This window comes from Bactrocera tryoni, unplaced genomic scaffold (assembly GCF_016617805.1).
Source record: "Bactrocera tryoni isolate S06 unplaced genomic scaffold, CSIRO_BtryS06_freeze2 scaffold_25, whole genome shotgun sequence".
Lineage (NCBI taxonomy): Eukaryota > Metazoa > Arthropoda > Insecta > Diptera > Tephritidae > Bactrocera > Bactrocera tryoni.
The window spans coordinates 4,089,129-4,106,453 of NW_024395977.1; the positions used below are offsets into that span (position 1 = coordinate 4,089,129).

Consider the following 17,325-nt stretch of genomic DNA (forward strand, 5'->3'; position numbering starts at 1 on the left):
TAATAGGCCGGAAGGATTTGGCCAACGTGTGGCCTCTCTTACCTATCGTGGGGATGAAGATTTCTTTCGCGATTCTCCATGGCTCTGGGATATACGACATCGCCAGGTTATCTCTCATTGTTGGGGTTGTTGTTTTTTGCTGGGCCGTCTGCTCTTCAGACCTTAGGACCTCCGCCGTGTATTTGCTGGGTACCACCGCCAAACGGATGCTTCTTAAGGCCTCCGAGTACCAGCGACGTACCGTTCTCGAAGGCGGCGGGTTTGACTCTGTTTGACCTTGGTGGTTCCTGAGAATTTATCTGGCCGCTCTTCCTTTTTGCGGACCGACTAGATGCATCCTGAGGTACCGGCCTTTCGCTGCTCGGTCTCTCCGACGACGATGCGTTGGCTAGGCGACGCCTTCGATTCCTACGTCTGGTTGCAGACGCTGCGTTAGCACCTGCGCGTCGTGCAGTGATAGGAAAAGGGTTGCTGCCCCTACTCCTACTCAGAGACCGCTTCTCTGCTGCCTCTGATATCATACCGTCTTGTAGGTATCTCAAATACCACTTGAGAGTGGCACCACTCATGCCCGCTCTACGTGGGTCATCACGACCTCCTGGGCGTCCTGCTTCTGGGGTGTGTGGAATGTTTCCTCGCCGTCTCCTCTTCCGTTCGCCCCTCGATTCAACTCTTTTGAAGTCACCTTCCTCTGTGCAGTCCATCCTGCTCGAGGGGATTGTGGGAGTGGGGTTCCCATGACTTGCAAGAGCAGCGGTGGACGCTTCGCACTGTATTCCGCTGCAAGAGGGCACTCCATCGCGAGTTACGTCGCCGTCGTTGCAAGCCAAATCGCTGCCGACGCCGCCGTCACCCCACTTCCACATTGACTGGTCTGCATAAATGTAACCAAAGCATAAAATGCAACCAAAGCATATTTAAACACAAGTAACACAATACCTACTAAATTTCATATTTTTTGCATATCTCTTTCCTACGGTGGTCATGTTACGAAAATTACAATAATGCTCTACATTATGAAATGCCAACTAAACAAATTTTGTAAATGAAGAATTATACTAAGAAATTTCAGTTTTGTTCAATAAAAGTTTAGAAATAGTTTGGACACTGAAGTGTACGGTTATTTTAATCACGTTTCTTATTTCTGGCGCAGTCGAACTCCAAAGAATTGTACGGAACCACAGTTCTGACGCTTATCGAAAAATATTCTTAAGCATATTAAGTGAAAAAACAAATAAATAAAAACAAACTCTTTTACAAATCAATTTAAGATATTAAGTGAAGAAAAAACAAACTCAGTAACAAATCAATTTAAAATATTCGAAAAAATGAACAACCAAGAACAAGAACAACTCCCGGTCACGGAGCTAATCAAAGAAGCAGCGAGAATCCGCCCATACTTCGGAAATGGGGAGAATGACTTAACATCATTTTTACGTTAGGTCGACTTGATTTTTCCCTATTTAACGACAACTTAGCAATACAAAAATACATCCTGGAGAGGCACATCAAAACCAAAATAAAAGGAGAAGCACTCCGGGTTATTCCAGACCTTGACAGATGCGGCAACGTGGAATGAAATTAAATTGGAACTGATCAAAAACTTTGGAGTTCGAGAAACGTATAATCAACTCCTCCATCGAGCAATATCGATGAAGAACTATACGTAAGTCAATATTATTACAGTTTAAGAAACATACTAGATAAAATGAACGCTAAGTATAACGAAGATTCGGAGAAACCATTAGAGTTCTCCCCAAACATTAATGAATCTCTTATTCTAAAAACATTTTTGAGGAACATATCGCCACACTTACATATCTTCAATAGTGTATGCGAGAAATATAAATTCGCTTAGATTAGCTTACTACACCCTAGAAGAAAAAGGCTTAATAAACTATAACAACAACGGTACAAGGAATTATTTTTATAATAAAAATAATAATAAGAATAATAATAACAATAATAATAATAATGACATGAGAGACAATCTTAACACCAATAGAATGCCCAATAATAATAGATTCACCAATACGTCGAGGAGCAGAAATTTTGCTAATCGCTTTGAATCAGGCGTAACAAGACAAAACGATAGGCAATGGTTTAACTCCAATAATAGCATTAGGCAAAACAGAAACTCAGGACAAAACCGACAACACCAGCCGGGACGCTACAGTAACAATCAAGTACAACCTATGGAAGTTGATCATATTAAAGAATCAAATTTTCCATTGCAGGGTCACAATAAGATTTACCGATAGTCGAACTAACCATTGGTTACAACAAAATAAAATGCCTAGTATCGGGTGATTTTTTAAGAGCTTGATAACTTTTTTTAAAAAGATACCGGATACCGGATCTACCACCTCGTTGATTGACAAAAACATTTTCTCTCATTATAAACGTAGCAAATTAAATAAACCACTTTTCTTTAATACCCTGTCTGAAAAAACCGTTATAACACACGAACTAATAACACCACTACCAAAAGAATTCAACGAAAACAGTTATATTGCTTGGAAGGTAACAAGTTTTAATGATAGGAATTTTGACGCCATAATAGGACAAAATATCCTGAAACCAATGGAAGCAATCATTAACTTAGGAGAAAGTTTTATAGAAATTAATAAAGTGAAAACATATTTTATAAATAAATGCCCCTTCAACTACGAGGAAATCCACAATATTGAAAGCTACCCAGAGGAAAACTCTATTGCCGAAATCTTAAACAAATTATATCATAAAAATATGAATGACGAGGAAGTAAATAAACTAAAAATGTATAAATAATAACAAATAATAAATTATTCTTTACTGAGGGACAGATGCTAACGCATACACATGAAATTAAACACGAAATAATTACAACAACGGACAGACCATCTTACGCAAAAATATATCGCTATCCCCAAATACATGAGAAGGAAATACAGAAACAAATTAAGGATATGCTAGAACAGGGAATAATACAGGAAAGTAATTCACCATATAACTCACACCTTTGGATAGTACCGAAGAAAATAGACAATTCTGGCAAAAGAAAATAGAGTCTTGTCGTCGATTACAGGAGCCTTAATGAAATCACAGTTAATGACAAATTCCCGATACCAAATATAGATAGTATTTTAGAGAAACTAGGAAGAGCTCAATACTTCACAACCCTGGATCTTGCAAAGGGATTTCACCAGGTTCTAATTATAGAAAGCGATAGAAAGAAAACAGCATTCTCAACCCCTTTAGGATACTATGAATTCATCAGAATGCCATTCGGGCTCAAAAATGCCCCGGCCACCATCCAACGCCTAATAAATTCAGTACTTAGGGAATATATAAATAAAATCTGTGTAGTATATCTAGACAACATATTAATATTTAGTACAAATATCGATGAGCACACAGAAAGTATCCAAAAAATTTTTTACAAATTAGCAGAATACAATTTAGAAATTCAGATAGATAACTGCAAATTCTTCGCAAAGTCAACTGAATATTTAGGCCATATACTAACCAAAGAGGGAATCAAACCAAATATGAACGAAATAAAAAACATACAGGAACTCAAGTTACCGCAAACGGTTAAACAAATAAAATCGTTTTTGGGCCGGCTAATACAGAAAATTTATAAGGGATTACGCCAAAGTGGCTCAAGGCTTAACAAAATATTTGAAAAAAAGGGGCTAAAATTAACATTCGTGACCCCCAATATACAAATTCTCCGTAACAACAGATGCAAGTGATTTTGCAATTGGAGCTATTTTAACACAAGAAGGACACCCCATAAGCTATGCAGGCAGATCACTAAACGACCACGAAAGAAAATACTCAGCGACGGAAAAAGAGCTGCTAGCCATAGTCTGGGCGGTCAACTATTTCAGACCGTATGTCTAGACAATTCGACCTCATGACAGACCATGAACCGCTTAAGTGGCTACATTGTAAAAATAACGAAAAAGATATAAATCCTAGATTACAGAGGTGGCTCCTCAAATTAGGAGAATACGACATTAACATAACTTATGTCAAGGGAAAGGACAACACTGCCGCTGACTTTATGAGCAGAATAAATGCAAAGACAGGTGAAATTAATATCGTACAGGAAAATGAGAATATGAGTACCATGGCAACAATCCACTCTCAAGAAGAGGAATTGAATGACCATTTTGGTATCTTGGAAACTGCCGTTAACAGATTTTCAACACAGATAATCCTTACTCATTCAAAAAACCAGGAGTCATAATTTGTAAATGGAAAACATAAAATTTTTATTAGCGAAGAAAATATAAATACGGATTACATGTCCGACATATTCAGGCGATTCTTAAGAAACGGCAAAGTAGGAATATATTCCGAACTACCAGACCACGAATACAATAAAGTTCAGCAAAAAATTAATTGACTTGTTTAACAGAACAATAAAATTTTATAAATGTAAGCATCATGCAAAAGACATGCAGAATGAAGATGAAGCTTATAGATACATAGCGAAATATCAATAAAAGTGATGCTCATGTGTGGCAAATTATTGCACCCAGAAACGGAAAACGCGGCAGAGCTGAATCTCCTAAATTGTATCAGAACAAAAACAAATTATTATACATCCAAATCGGTTTGATATACTAAGTGATGATGACGAAGACTTTCCGAAATCTGGCGGAAATATTAATGTGTCAGCGAATGAAGTAGAAGGGCCGAGTATTCCAAAACCACCACCGTTAATCATACCAGGAGTAGTTAATATTGGTGAAATGATAAGCTTTATTGCAAGTGTAATTGTTAAGAAAGATTTCAGTTATAAGTCGCTTAGAGATGGGCAAATACGCCTTATGATAAATAATATAGACTCATACAGAAAAATTGTAAAACCCTTAGTAACAAAATTAGTTTTCATACATATCAACCTAAACAAGAAAGAGCATACAGGGTGGTGATAAAAGGAATTCATCATTCCACCGCGACTGAAGAAATTGTGAATCAAATTACATAATTAGGTCATAAAGTGCGAAACATATCAAATGTCAGGAGCAGATTGACGAAACTACCGCTGCCAATGTTCTTTGTTGATTTGGAACCGAGCTCCAACAACAAAGAAATTTATGAAATTAAGCATATAAACAATGCAATTATTAAGGTGGAAGCACCTCGTCCAACAAGTGATATAGTTCAGTGTTATCGATGCCAAGAGTTTGGACATACCAAAATACCAGAATGCACCAAACCCAAAGAAATTTTGCCTACCTGTGTACATTGCCTCCAAAATCACACAGCGAATTACAAAGGTTGTGCTGTGTACCAACAACTTATTCGAAATAAACCGCAAGCACCAAAGCGTACAAAGGAGAATAAAAACACAAGCCTACACAACCTTTCAGCTCCGGGCAATAAAGAGAGCGTAAACTACACCAATAATTGCACAAATAACAACACTGAGCAATCGTATGCTAATGTTGTAAAAGGTAATGTAAACAGCAATGACACGAACGGACAAAACACAATAGAAAAAATTGAGCAATTGCTAACTAAGCAAATAGTACTAACAAACACACTGCTTAGTATGATGTCTTTACTTCTTAATAAACTATGCAAGTGAATTTAAGATTAGCAATATGGAATGCCAATGGCTTATCCCGTCATGCTTTAGAAACTGAAGTATTTTTAAATACAAATTTTATTGATATTATGCTACTGTCAGAAACTCATTTTACAAATAAAACGTTCGTTAAAATTAAAAATTATGATATAGTCACCTCTAACCATCCTAGTAACAGGGGTCATGCTGGCAGTGCTATTCTTATTAAAAGTAACATTAAATATGATATACTTGAGCCAATACAAACGTTGCAAATACAAGCCGCAGGGATAAAAATTAAGTGCAACAACATGGACTTGAAAATGTATGCCTTGTATACACCACCAAGACATAATATCAATACTTTTGAATATGAACAATTTTTTAACTCTCTCGGCCACAGATTTTTTGTGGGAGGTGACAACAACGCTAAGCATCCCTGGTGGGGTTCACGTACACCCAACCCAAAAGGTAGAGAACTTTATAAATGCATAGTCAAAAACAATTTATCCACGCTTTCAACTGGTGAGCCTACCTACTGGCCGAGTGATCCCTTAAAAATCCCTGACTTACTCGACTTTGCAGTGAATAGAGGTATACCACCCCAACTGCTAGATATTGCAAGCTCACAAGAACTAAGCTCAGATCACTCGCCTCTTATTATTAGTTAAACCAATATTAACCAACGAAAATATAAAACTTTAAACAACAAAAGTGAAATAAGTACTTTTCAAGATTGGATAACACAAAACGTAAAACTTAACATTTCAATCCAAAGTTCAACGGAACTGGATTGTGCAGTTGAAAGTTTTACGAATCTTATTCATGAAGCAGCATTTGTTGCTACTCCCCAAAAGAGCAATGAATTCACATCTCACAAATGCGTTCATGTGTCTGCTGAGATAAGAGCACTGATTCAGCGTAAAAGGCGTATACGAAAACAATGGCAAACTTATAGAAATCCAAGTCATAAAACTGATCTAAATAAAGCTACAATGGAGCTTAAAGAAAAACTGAAAGACTTCAGAAATAAATCGGTTTCAGAATATATACGAGGTTTAAATTACAGAAATACTGATGATAACAAAATATGGAATGCTACCAAATACTTAAAACGTCCCAAAAAAAGAAATGTCCCTATAAAAGATTGTAATAATATATGGTGTAGAACAGACAAAAGTAAACCTAACGCTTATGCGAAACATCTTCAAACAACGTTCACTCCCTTCAACAGTAGTAGTAGTAACAACGACGCTGATGTATTGCAATTCCTTGATGCCCCGTGCCAATTGTCTCTGCCAATCAAGCATATCACACCTACTGAAATTCGATGTGAAATCGAGAAACTAAGTACCAAGAAATCCCCAGGATATGACAAAGTTGACGCAAAAGTAGCTAAATGCCTGCCAAAGAAAGGAATTATGTTCATTGTACTAAAATTTAATTCAATATTAAGACTAAATCATTTTCCTACGCAGTGGAAGTGTGCAGAAATTATAATGATTCCGAAACCAGGCAAACCGGAAAATGAATTAACTTCATACAGGCCTATCAGCTTATTGACATTATTCTCCAAAATATTTGAAAGAATATTTTTGCGTAGAGTTTTGCCAATACTAGAAGATAACAATGTTATACCTGAACATCAATTTGGATTTCGCCGCCATCATGGTACACCCGAACAATGCCACCCTGTTGTTAACTTCATTGTTGATTCTTTTGAGCGTAAAGAGTTCTGCTCAGCCGCTTTTTTGGATATATAACAGGCATTTGATAAAGTCTGGTGGCCATAGTGGCCTACTGTATAAACTCAAAAAAATCTTGCCCTCATCGTTTTATCTAATTCTAAAGTCTTATTTAACCCAAAGATCGTTCTATGTAAAAGTACGAGATGAAACATCAGATGTAACATATATCCAAGCAGGAGTACCACAGGGAAGCGTACTGGGCCCAGTTCTATATACCATTTTTACATCCGATATACCCGTAACTGAAAACGTGCTCATTGCCACATATGCTGATGACACTGCTCTACTTGCTTCAAATCATTCTCCAACTGAGGCATCAAATTTAGTTCAAAGAGAACTAAACGCAATACAGACTTGGCTAGACCGCTGGAAAATTAAAGTAAACACAAATAAATCTGTGCATATTGTATTTACACTAAGACGAGGTGATTGCCCCCTTCGACTTAATGCCAATATCATTCCAAAATGTGATAGAGTTAAATACCTCGGCATGCACTTGGATAAACGTTTAACATGGAAATGTCATATTCAAGCCAAAAATAATCAATTGAAAATAAAATCCAAGCAATTATATTGGCTACTCGGACATAAATCCCCGCTATACCTTGAAACAAAACTACTTTTATACAAAGCTATATTAAAAGCTATATGGACTTATGGGGTGCAACTTTGGGGTACTGCTTGTAATTCAAATTTAGAAATTTTACAAAGATACCAGTCAAAAACCTTAAGGCTAATTACAAATGCTCCTTGGTTTATCACTAATAAAGCCATTCATTCAGACCTTAACATACCATTTGTTAAAAACGAAGTAAATAAACTTAGCTCAAATTACTTACGCAGGATCAGTTATCATACTAATCCCTTGGCAATTACGCTACTAGATGAAACTAACGAAATTAATAGACTCAAACGATATCATGTATTAGACCTTCCGTTCAGGAAATAAATGTAAGAACAATAAACTATGAATTAAAAGATAACTTAATATTCTGAATATATATGTTTGAAAAACATATTGGTATATTATTATTGACCTCACTGGAGATCAATAATATAAGTTAAATTGTAAACAGGTTATTTAATTTGCTTATTATTTTTAAGATAGATTGCAAATAAACAAATTATTACAAAAAAAATCATAAAAACGAAACTGGACATGGAGGAATTAACAGAAATTATGAAGGACTGAAAACCTTAATTTACTACAAGGATCTAAAGGAGTTAATACAAAAATATATAAATAACTGCGAAATATGCAATAAGGCGAAATACGACCGAAAACCCATTAAGGAAAAATACAAGCTAACCGAAACACCGATGGATATTAACCAAATAATACATATGGATGTTTACACCAATAAAAAACACAGTTTTATCACTTTTATTGATAAATTTTCAAGATATGCAATGGCACTAGCCTTAGAAGATAGAAACAGCATCACAATCATAGAAAAAATTAGTCTCTATCTCTGTCTCAGAGGTAAGCCAACAAAAATTATAACAGACAACGAATTTAACTCAGTAAACATAAAAGAACTCTTAAAACAGGAATCCATTGACGTTCATTTTACAAAACCAAATAATCACACAGGAAACGCTGATGTAGAAAGGCTACACTGTACTATTTCCGAAAAATTCAGAGCACTGGAAGCCATGAAATCACCACTTTCAACACAAGAAAGAGTTTTTAAAAGTATAGAATGGTTAACAACTTAGTCCACACCACGATAAAAGCAAAACCTATAGATGTAATTGAAGGTAGAACAGATAAAGCCAAAATATACAAAACTCTAGAGGATAATTAAAAACGTACAATTGAAAAATTGAAATACCAGCGCGAAAGGTTTCAAAATACGCAACAGGAAGGGTATGTGAAGAACTATAAGGCTCTTAGGCATAAATACGAACCAAGATATCGCACACTAAATTTACAAAACATACACTCTTCCAATATTTAAAAAAAAATAAATTTTCAGGTCAAATGGTTCCAACCTCTTTGATGATACTACTGGCATTGCCACCAATCCAACCTCATCTCACAATAGAAAAAATTTAAACTAATCTTGGATACATGGAAGTATGGATCGAAGACGTCCAACTTGCAAAAACCTACGACATATAATAAATATAGCGGAAATATTAGGTATAATCGACACAATTCACAAAAATATAGAACATGCTGGCCTACAGGAAAAAACAGAAATTTCGGAAATGCAACTTAACAATATAACAAGAAAAAACGTTAACTTCGGTTGCACCGAAGCTAAATACCCTACACAGGTGCATTTCTGCTAGTAACTATGTGTTCAGTTTGTATGGAAGCTATATGCTATAGTTAACCGATCTGAACAATTTCTTCGGAGATTACATTTTTGCTTTAGAAAATAATATGTACCAAATTTCGTGAATATATCTTGTCAAATGTGAAAGTTGTCCATACAAGAACTTGATTCCGATCGTTCAGTTTGTATGACAGCTATATGTTATAGTGGTCCGATATCGGCCGTTCCGACAAATGAGCAGCTTCTTGAAGAGAAAATGACGTTTGCAAAATTTCAAAACGATTTCTTAAAAACTGAGGGACTAGTTCGTATATATGCAGACAGACAGACGGACATGGCTAAATCGACTCAGCTCGACATACTGATCATTTGTATATATACTTTATAGGGTCTCCGACGATTCCTTCTGGGTGTTACAAACTTCGTGACAAACTTAATATACCCTGTTCAGGGTATAAAAAGCAAAGCTTTAACTTTAATACCACACAGACGGCGAAGAGGCCTCATTAATATTTTTGGAACAGCTCAAGAATGGTTATTCCGCACTATGGATGATAACGATAGGCTAGAAATAGAAGCACATCTGAATTCAATAGATACAAATAACCATAATGCAATTAATAATCTTAATAGTCAGATAAGCATTAATACACACTTTAATAAAACTTTCTCTAAACTCAAGTCTATTATAGAAAGCGACCGTAACATAATAAATTCGAAATTAAATAGCATAAATAAAATTAACAACGAAATACAAAGCCAAATTCAATACAACGTCTTTACACTTACACTAAAAATTATACAGGACAATATCGAACACATTCAGCAATACATAGCTGCATCAAAGCTAGGAATTTTTTACGGAAGCATGTTGACAAAAGAAGAGATAACTAAGTTCGGAATAGATTTCAATAAACTGCAAAATATTAAACTGGAAACTCTTATTGATAGCAATGGGAATATACATAATATTCGCCATTAAAATACCAAAAGATTCTATTTCTCTTCCAACAAACTATCTTATAACCATTGGAAACGAAAATAACAGGGAACTTTTATTTGAAACCCAAATTACATTATATTAAAATAATAATACCAATATTTAAAAAACTGCTTAATAAAGAAAAATTGTATACAAATTTTTAACAATGCATCAGAAATTATAAAGATAAAGCCAGGAATTGTACTCATAAAAAATCAAGTAACACTTTTTTAATGATTGTAACAAACGAACACAAAAACTAACTGGCAACTATTTAATAAATTTCAATAATTGCTCTATCAATGTAGGCAACCAAACTTTCTATAATAAATAAATTATATTTAAACAAAGTTTCGCTAGCTTTAATCACATACAAATAACCAAAAATAAAAATGAAACTAATATTTGACGACATTGTATTAAGTAACTTAAAAAATACGGCATTAATAGATGAAATAAGCTTTGTAAGAAAAACGCATTATATATACGGCTCCACATTAACTTTAATTTTAATCACCATTGCATCAATAACTGTATTAAAAAAATTAAAGAGCAAAAATAACAATGTTAAAATAACCAACATGATCACCCAGGAGAGTGCTCAATCAAAGGGAGGAGGAGTTAAGTCGCCATTGTTGCAAGCCAAATCGCTGCCGACGTCGCCGTCACACCACTTCCACATTGACTGATCTGCATAAATGTAACCAAAGCATAAAATGCAACCAAAGCATATTTAAACACAAGTAACACAATACCTTTTTCATTGGGGGTGTTTTTTTACGTGGCGGGTCCCAAACCCAGCGCACAACCCTATGCAGGGGATGTTTCGCCTTCTCACATTAGCTCGCCTTCGAACAGATGTCCTTAGGCTACCCAGAGGATACTTGGTCAAAGACCGGAACTAGTGAGCTGCTTGAGCCATGTGTAAAATAATCGTTTCTGGCCACTCCCAAGTGAATGGCGATCAGGGAACTTTCCTCACTTGCGTGATCTACACATGACACCATCCTCCAAGTCCTCTCTCGACGAACAAAAGCTAAACTCTATAAGTCGCTCATAATTCCCGTCCTGCTATATGGTGCAGAGGCTTGGGCGATGACAGCACCCGATGAGTCGACGTTACGAGTTTTCGAGAGAAAAATTCTTCGAAAGATTTATGGTCCTTTGCGTATTGGCCACGGCGAATATCGCATTCGATGGAACGATGAGCTGTACGAGATATTCGACGACATTCACATAGTTCAGCGAATTAAAAGGCAGCGGCTAAGCTGGCTAGGTCATGTTGTCCGGATGGATGAAAACACTCCAGCTCTGAAAGTATTCGACGCAGTACCCGCCGGGGGAGGCAGAGGAAGAGGAAGACCTCCACTCCGTTGGAAGGACCAAGTGGAGAAGGACTTGGCTTCGCTTGGAATATCCAACTGGCGCCACGTAGCGAAAAGAAGAAACGACTGGCGCGCTGTTGTTAACTCGGCTATAATCGCGTAAGCGGTGTCTACGCCAATTAAGAAGAAGAAGAACACAATACCTACTAAATTTCATATTTTTTGCTTATCTCTTTCCTACGGTGGTCATGTTACGAAAATTGCGGCACGATTCCGATTACTTTGGCGGAGGGGTAAAAAAACCGAATTTCCGTATAAATTGGGTATGTACGGATAGGGGAGCTTCTCCAGAGGAGGAATATCCAAAAATAATGTAAAAATTGCTAATATTTTTTAAAATATTCACGATTAAAAGTTCAAAAATTTGCACTAAGTAAACATGTTATTTCTCTATGTTTCACAAAATTTTTGTATATTTAAATACACACTCTGAGCTTTGAAATAAGCTTACATTTCACTTTTATTTTGCTATATTTTACCTAAATTTATTAATTTAAAAATCACTTAGCACACTCATCGTTGAAAAGGTTAGATTGTTTACAATTATGAGGAAAACGAGCCTTGCCACATCTCAAACAGTAAATATGTAGGATTTTTAACAATTTTTCTTTGTTTGTTTTATCGCGTGATTCTTTTTTCTTTATTAACTTAAAAAAAAATACTTTTTACATATGTATCGGGTGATTTTTTTGAGGTTAGGATTTTCATGCATTAGTATTTGACAGATCACGTGGGATTTCAGACATGGTGTCAAAGAGAAAGATGCTCAGTATGCTTTGACATTTCATCATGAATAGACTTACTAACGAGCAACGCTTGCAAATCATTGAATTTTATTACCAAAATCAGTGTTCGGTTCGAAATGTGTTTCCGCTTTTTTATCGACAAATTTTGTTCAGCGATGAGGCTCATTTCTGGTTGAATGGCTACGTAAATAAGCAAAATTGCCGCATTTGGGGTGAAGAGCAACCAGAAGCCGTTCAAGAACTGCCCATGCATCCCGAAAAAAAATGCACTGTTTGGTGTGGTTTGTACGCTGGTGGAATCATTGGACCGTATTTTTCAAAGATGCTGTTGGACGCAACGTTACGGTGAATGGCGATCGCTATCGTTCGATGCTAACAAACTTTTTGTTGCCAAAAATGGAAGAACTGAACTTGGTTGACATGTGGTTTCAACAAGATGGCGCTACATGCCACACAGCTCGCGATTCTATGGCCATTTTGAGGGAAAACTTCGGAGAACAATTCATCTCAAGAAATGGACCCGTAAGTTGGCCACCAAGATCATGCGATTTAACGCCGTTAGACTATTTTTTGTGGGGCTACGTCAAGTCTAAAGTCTACAGAAATAAGCCAGCAACTATTCCAGCTTTGGAAGACAACATTTCCGAAGAAATTCGGGCTATTCCGGCCGCAATGCTCGAAAAAGTTGCCCAAAAATTGGACTTTCCGAATGGACCACCTAAGACGCAGCCGCGGTCAACATTTAAATGAAATTATCTTCAAAAAGTAAATGTCATGAACCAATCTAACGTTTCAAATAAAGAACCGATGAGATTTTGCAAATTTTATGCGTTTTTTTTTTTTAAAAAGTTATCAAGCTCTTAAAAAATCACCCGATATATGTATAATACGTAATTTATGTGACTGAAGTACTTTCGCGAAGTACTCCTTTCTGCGTTGGCGGCCTTCGGCCGCGCTCTAAAAAAATAACCCTGGCCGAGCGAATACCTGGGGTGACTGAAGTACTATCGCGTAGTACTCCTTTCTGCATTGGCGGCCTTCGGCCGTGCTCTAAAAAAAATAACTCTGGGCGAGCGAATACCCGGGGTGACTAAAGTACTTTCGCGTAGTACTCCTTTCTGTGTTAAAAATAAAAAAATATATTGACTTTTTGCTATAAAGTGGTGAAAGTGGTTATATTCTTTGGTTATTATGCACTCATATATAAACAAAATTTAAGTTTTCGTTATAAAATTGATAAATTTTGATTATTATTTCTGTCAGCGATTTCCATTTATTTTTTATGATACATTGGTTTGTATATTAGGTGACGATATACATATATATATATATATTATATTTAAAATATGAGTTTGAGTGCATAATAACCAAAAAATATAACTACTTTATATCCAAAACTCAAATTTTGTTTCAATATGAGTGCATGATAACCAAAAAATATAACCACTTTATATCCAATATTCAAACAAAATTTAAGTTCGTTTTTTTTTTATTTTTTTTTCTTTTATGTTCATAAGTACTATCTCTTAATAAACCCCAAATATAGTACGAGTATTAATACTATAACTTTTACAAAAGCAAACTTAATACGAAAAAAGGTATTTTCTTATCGTTTTTGTTCATAATTAATCAGAAAATAATAAAATAAACTTTAGGACAAAGAACAAAAATTTTTTTGCAGAGTCGTGTTATCAACATTATCATCAAATTCAATTTCAACACTCTCTCTGTTAGCGATTTACGGTAAGGCACGATACTACACTCCTAAAGAAGTAATAAAATGAATCGATGACTGATTAGCAATTAAAATCGCCTACCGAACATATAAATTATGTTCACAATTTTGTTTTCGAATTGAAAATAAAGAAGAAAATAAACTCTTGAAAAATAAAAGTATTACTTTCTTAAAACACACGAGAAAATTATCTTTCGAATTGAAGTGCTGTTGCTTCGACTCAACCAATTTAAAAATATTGAAAAAAAAGTTAAAAATAAAACTATCAAAAAATGCTCTTTAAATTTATCGAAAAACTTCTAGCTCACCATAATAAAATGAGCTTTGTCAATTAAATTTTCGTTAAAAGTTGCAACAAACCAACCTCATGCAAAGAAAATGGGAACAAAGTCCAACGCTTCCTATTTCGTTGTTGTTATTGACCAATTTTTCCAAAAATTAACTATCACACAATGAATTTGAAATTAATCTAAAAATTTATAATTCCAGGTGCACCGGTACGAAATACAAATACATTTTTCACCACCAGTGGCTATTCGATGAAAAATTGATTTTCTTTCGTGTCTGGCTAGATGACACACGACACTGGACGACAACACATCACATACACGCGATCAACATATGAAGACACCACACATTAATACACACGGATATACACTATTCATGCGGACATCACACCACGTCTCTACACTACCCAACAATCAAAACCGACCGCTCCAGAAGAAGAGGCCCCTTTTTTTCCTCGATTTCGCACCGACCGAATTTTTCAATTTAACATTCTGCATCATCCATACATATTATACACTAAAGTTGAAGTGCCGTCACGTTGAATAAACGGACTGTTTGTTTTTTTTGAATTTATACTTCTTATACGAGTTCGGAAAAGGTTGCGAAAATGTGATTTCAATTTCTGAACGCGCACATGCGTATACATACACTCATATGAGAATGTGCAGATACACAAGATAGGATAGAAGATGTATGCCTTTTGACATCGTATACTATACAAATAAATATTTTTCTTAATAATTGAAATTAAATTTATCACAGCAATATACATAGTATACATACATGCTGTTATAAATTTAATTTCTATTAGTAAGAAAAATATTTATTTGTATAGTATACGATGTTAAAAGCAAAAAATTAAAAATTTATTCTGTCGAGATTCGAACCTGTGGTAGCATCTTGACTTTCCAAGCGCTTACCACCAACACCACCATTGACACTTAGGTTGCGCTGACTTAAGTATGGTTTGGTTATGCATGTACATAAGAAACATACGATGGTTCTAATAATTTTGTTTAAGTATAGAAATATGCTTTTGTAGAACATTTACTTTCGCAAACATACAGACAAATGTGCAAACGATATATGTATGTATGATTTTTTCGCATTTTGCGTCTACGCCGGTCAAATTTCTATACAAAAATCGGCTGAAATGTGTGAGAAAATAAAAAATGGACAACTAGGGCAAATAATTTTTAAACAATTTATTGACAATTAAATATAAATGAAAATACATGTAAATTTACTTAAATTTATTGAAATTTCCTTTCGCATTTTTCGGCACTTTCAAATTAATTAATATAAGTAAAATTCACGACTTAACCCGCACACGTCTTATTCGCGCAAAATTTCCAACTTTATGAAAATTGGCGCAATTATTGACACTTCAATTTTATGTAAAGTTTAAAACATGTTTACATATGAATATATAATATATTTGATTTTGGCGCAATTATTGACACTTGTCTTAATATACATACAAAATTTGGCCAAAACGAAACAATGAAATACATAATTACTTTTGCATGTCAATATGGAAATGCCGACGGCAAAGGCATATATTGCACATTCATATGTAAATACAAGCGATTTCTTGGTTGAAAAGCAAAAATTGAAGCATGAGAAATTGAAATGCCGACGGCAAAACGAAACTGCTTACATTCGTACATTGCGTATGAATCATGAAAATATCATCATAATGTTTAGGTAAATCTTTTATATATTTAAAATGAATTGTTATAAAATAAGATCAAATTAACATTAAATAATTTGAAAAATAATAAATCAAAAATAAAAGAGAGATATTTCCATCCTATGGAATATCAAAGAAGTCATTTTATAAATACATATATTTCTGTCTCTTCATATTCTCGGTTAGAATGTGTGAGAGAATTGTAAAAAATGTTAAAATTGCGAGGCGAATTCCGACCTACAATGTTAACAAATGCGGTGAATTCCCTAATTTGAATCTATCAAATGTTCTCAGTCGAACCTGCTCCTTCTCTATACTTTTAGTCAGAGTCAGTCTTCATTTACTTTTTTTGCAAATCGACCCGCGATGACGAGGTGACTATTCACATGTGTGCGCATATGTATGTTTGTATGCTTGTGCATTATTGAAGTTATACTTTTTTTCTTTCGTTTGTCTTTCATTTCTGCGAATTCTCAACTATTTTATGTGACCTTTTGTTGAAATACCCTGCGTTGGTCCTTGAAAAATTCATTTACATTTTTTGGAAATCGACCCGCGATGACGAAGTATTTTCGTTTTATCTGACAGCGTAAGGTTTAAGAAGTTCATTTCTAATTTTGTCTTGTGGCATATTAGAAATGATGTTTCTTCGAAAATCGTTCGCTTACAACGGATAAAACGACTTCTGATTGGTGATTTTAATGAATAAATTCCTTTTGGTTGAAATGCTCTGCGTTGGCCGTTGAAAAGTTAAGACTATACTTCTCAGGATCATTCATTTCTTCAAAGAAATTAATGATCTTTAGAAATATGCATATTTGCATTATTTCGTTGTCATTTTCATATTCGTAGCAATAGAATTTCTATGGCATAAGTAAAGTAATGGCCGCCGATTGT

General features: G+C 35.0%; 1 protein-coding gene and 1 pseudogene across 2 annotated transcripts in view; one reads left to right on the forward strand and one right to left on the reverse strand.

Annotated features, from left to right (window-relative positions):
* LOC120780892 (putative nuclease HARBI1) overlaps positions 1-14,929 on the reverse strand; it is a 66,615-nt gene extending 51,686 nt beyond the window's left edge. Inside the window, exon 1 of one of the 2 annotated variants that reach the window (XM_040113129.1) lies at positions 14,812-14,929. The gene's annotated coding sequence lies outside the window, so the exon portion shown is untranslated. Of the gene's footprint in view, positions 1-42; positions 181-14,811 lie in introns of those variants that run through there. The other variant, XM_040113132.1, reaches the window with a different exon arrangement.
* A 2,000-nt stretch (positions 14,930-16,929) lies between these two features.
* On the forward strand, positions 16,930-17,122 carry LOC120781009 (annotated as a pseudogene).
* The last annotated feature ends 203 nt before the right edge of the window (positions 17,123-17,325 follow it).